The following is a 3,501-nucleotide window of genomic DNA, read 5'->3' on the forward strand; positions in this document are numbered from 1 at the left end:
GAGTTTAATTTCTGCACCTTTCTGTGTAGTTTCAAACTTGTGTTTGTGTCTCCTGCAAGTGTCTGTAATAGGCTTCTCCTGTGACTCCACAGGTTGGAGCTTTTCCACCCCCAAGTGGTTTAATGGTCATTGTTCATCTGTGTGCACTGCAGGTCAGCATCCTGGTGGTGGGGGCTTGCAGGCCTCCAGAAGATGCTGAGGTGGCACCTCCTGGTGTGAAAAAATGGCCTCTGCTTTATCTCCTAGCTGTTCTCCATTTGTAAAACCTGAGTGTGAGGGTATGTAATGCCTGGCACGCAGTTGGCGCAGCAAACTGGGAGTCGCTAAACAGCTGTGAGAATCAGGGTTAGCAGCCTTCAGCGTCAGGGCAGGACAGAATCCACCCTCATGGACCCAATTTCAAATGTCATCTTGACGAGGGAGACTTTCCCAGCGTCAGTCCTGACCCCTCTCATTACAGCAGTGTAGTTTGCAATTATGTGCCATATTCAGTCTGGCGGCTGCAGTTCCTGGAAAGCCCGACCGCAAGCCTGACCACGGGTGTTTATCTGAAACCTTGCACATATTTTGGGTTGAGCCCAGGGAGTTCTCCTGGGGCAGGGAAAGCACTGCTGGAGGTTTCCTTCCTGGGATGACAGTGGTAGAGCATGGGCTCCTTGCATCCCTTGCTTCCAAGCCAGCTGTCTTCCGGCGCTCAAATTTGCTGCAGGACCATGCTGCCCTCGTTTTCCTGGCCGGGCGAGGAGATCCCCAGTGGGGTGCAGGTCCCCAGGTGCACCCTGCCATCTGACCTCCAAGCTGGGATGTGTCAGTACAGTGTGTGGCTGCTCCCCCTTTTCCAGGGGTGTCTGTGGACTCTTTCAAGGATCAGAGGAAGATTTTCCCCCCACTGCTTTCCGGTCTCTTAAGTGGGAGCACCATGTGATATTTGGGCTATGTGCTAATTAGGGCGATTCCTAAAACTGTTTGCTGAGATTGTGGGTAAAACTGCAGTCTCTCAAATTACCGCCTTCCCTTTGAAAAGGGAAGAGAGGAGTCGACTCCCCAGTTTCTCATCTGGTTTTGGTTTTTACTTTGTTTCTCTCCCATTATGCTGAGCTCACTGCATTTTTGGTTGCTTCTTATTCCAAATTGTGATAAATCTGCTGATAACCCTCTGGCACATGTGGTGGTCGCTGCTGGGAGCCCTGCCTGGCCCCTCACCACAGAGGATCAGGACAAACTGGGAGCTGCAGGAGGGTGCAGGGTGGGCTTTCACTCTGGTGGGGCTTTCAGGTGGTTGACTGGGATACTGCAGGCCTTTTCCCTTTTTCCCTTTGGGACTTAATTACTGAAATAGGTCTGTGGTTAGAGGAGCTGGAGGCTCTCCATCCACCACCAGAAGAACCTCATGCCACACAATGGGAGAAAAAAAGCTGCTAAATGTCTCATGTCACACTTTTCCCCTTTCCCTTTGGGTCTTGTGTGTTTAGCACTGACTGCACAATATAGGTTGCCTTTTGTTTTAATTGTGATGAGTTCCATGGGGAAGGAATGGATTGCTCCCTCGTTTTTCTTTCTACTGGAGCCTCAGCCATCCTGATGACAGATCTTGTCATTATGCGGTGTTATTTTAGATGTTTGCACTGCACCGAAAGCAAACAGAGGAGCCTGCAGTCTAGGCTGTGGATTGAATAACAATGTTTTTCTATATATATAAAAAAAAAAAAAAACTGTGAAGTTTTTAATCAGAAACATGAGTTTTGTAGAGGCAGCCTGTACACCACTCCCAACCCAGCGAAGCGATGGCTCAACATCTCCCTGGGTATCAGCTTTTGTGGCCTTTTGTGTTGCTGCAGGCTGCAAAGCCATGGAGTCATGTTGAACTTGAAAAGCGGGAGAGCTCTTGTTTTCCTGTGTGCAGTGGATCCTCCAGGACAGCTTTGAAGGCTTCTCGCTAAGCAGAGTTTGGAGATTTGTGGTTGGGTGATGGTGGGGACAACGCGTGTCCAGAAGAAAGAGGGATAGTGCCAAGGGGCTTAAAATCACAGCACAGGAATCTGCTTCTTGTGAAATGCCTGTGTGCTGAAGATGGTGAAAACTGCTGATGCAGGAAAGCAGAGTGTCTTTGTCAAGCATCTGCCTCCCAACTGCCTTTCTTTCAAGCGAGGACTGCTGGGGAAGCTTCCCAGACCTCCCACTGCCTTCCTGACTGCTCAGAAGGGTCATCTGAAAACTGATGTGATCAAAAGAGGGGTTTAAGTGTTATTTAAAGCGTGATAACTGTTCTGCAGAGAGTTTTTGTCATGCAGAGTATGGGCGATTTCACTGTTGTCAGCCATGACCCCAAACTTTTCTGTGGGGTCACACCAGAGAGGAGGTACTGGCAACTGAGAACTTGTATGTGGTTGCCTTGCTTGGGCTTGTCTTGTCCCTCCTCGATTTTTCTTCTAGTGCCTGAACACGTTGCCTTGCTGTTGCTCTCTGAGGCATGTTGAGCTTCACAGTTAGCAGTGGACAGTGCATCCAGGATCTTTTTTCTGATACCATCTGTGGGGCTTGGGGAAATGGCTGTACCCAGGAGATGGCAAGGGATCCAGCTGCTCTGACACAGCCTCTGGGCTCTGTGGACCTGATTCTGTAGTTGTCTAAGTAATTTTGGTTGTGATTTATAGTTTAGTAGGACTAGAGGAGATACCCAATGAAAGCCTGATCCTTGTGGAGGAGATGGAAAATGCATCCTCCAGCAGGTTGAGTTGGGCACGGGAGCTGCCACAGCACACTTGGGTGCTCTGCAGGTATCTCTGCTGTCAGAGTTGGTGCTTCTCAGATGCTCTCAATGCACTTCATGCACGTGATGGATGAAAGCAGCCTTGCAACCCCCCCAAGAGTGCACAGAAGTGCTAGCATCCCTCCTGTGAGGGACCAGCAGGGGCTGGGAGACCCCAGTGTGTAGGCAGGACTCTTGTGGGGAGAGTGCAGAGCCAAGATGGAGATGGGGGAACCATGATGTGACAGAAAGTCTGGTCCTGCCTCTCAATGCACTTCATGCACGTGATGGATGAAAGCAGCCTTGCAACCCCCCCAAGAGTGCACAGAAGTGCTAGCATCCCTCCTGTGAGGGACCAGCAGGGGCTGGGAGACCCCAGTGTGTAGGCAGGACTCTTGTGGGGAGAGTGCAGAGCCAAGATGGAGATGGGGGAACCATGATGTGACAGAAAGTCTGGTCCTGCTGGAGGTCTTTATTTAGCTCACTCATGCTTTCTCCAGCTTGATGGGGCAGATATTACACCTCATGATGCAAAGTCCTCCAGCCTCTCACTAGATGGTTCCTCTTGTTTTGCCGCTTAGGAGTTGAAAGAAAGCTGGGAAAAGCTTTTCCTCTACATGAACCCAAAGCGTGTGCCCTTCCTGCACCTCACTTTTCGCTTGATGTCAAAATTCGGTGTCAACCTTCCCAAGCTTGACACCACCCCTCACTTCCTCTTCTGGGTTTGCTCTGGCTGGGGCTTTTTTCCCAGG

The sequence above is a fragment of the Buceros rhinoceros genome, unplaced genomic scaffold (assembly GCF_000710305.1).
Source record: "Buceros rhinoceros silvestris isolate BGI_N320 unplaced genomic scaffold, ASM71030v1 scaffold27300, whole genome shotgun sequence".
In the NCBI taxonomy this organism is placed as follows: domain Eukaryota; kingdom Metazoa; phylum Chordata; class Aves; order Bucerotiformes; family Bucerotidae; genus Buceros; species Buceros rhinoceros.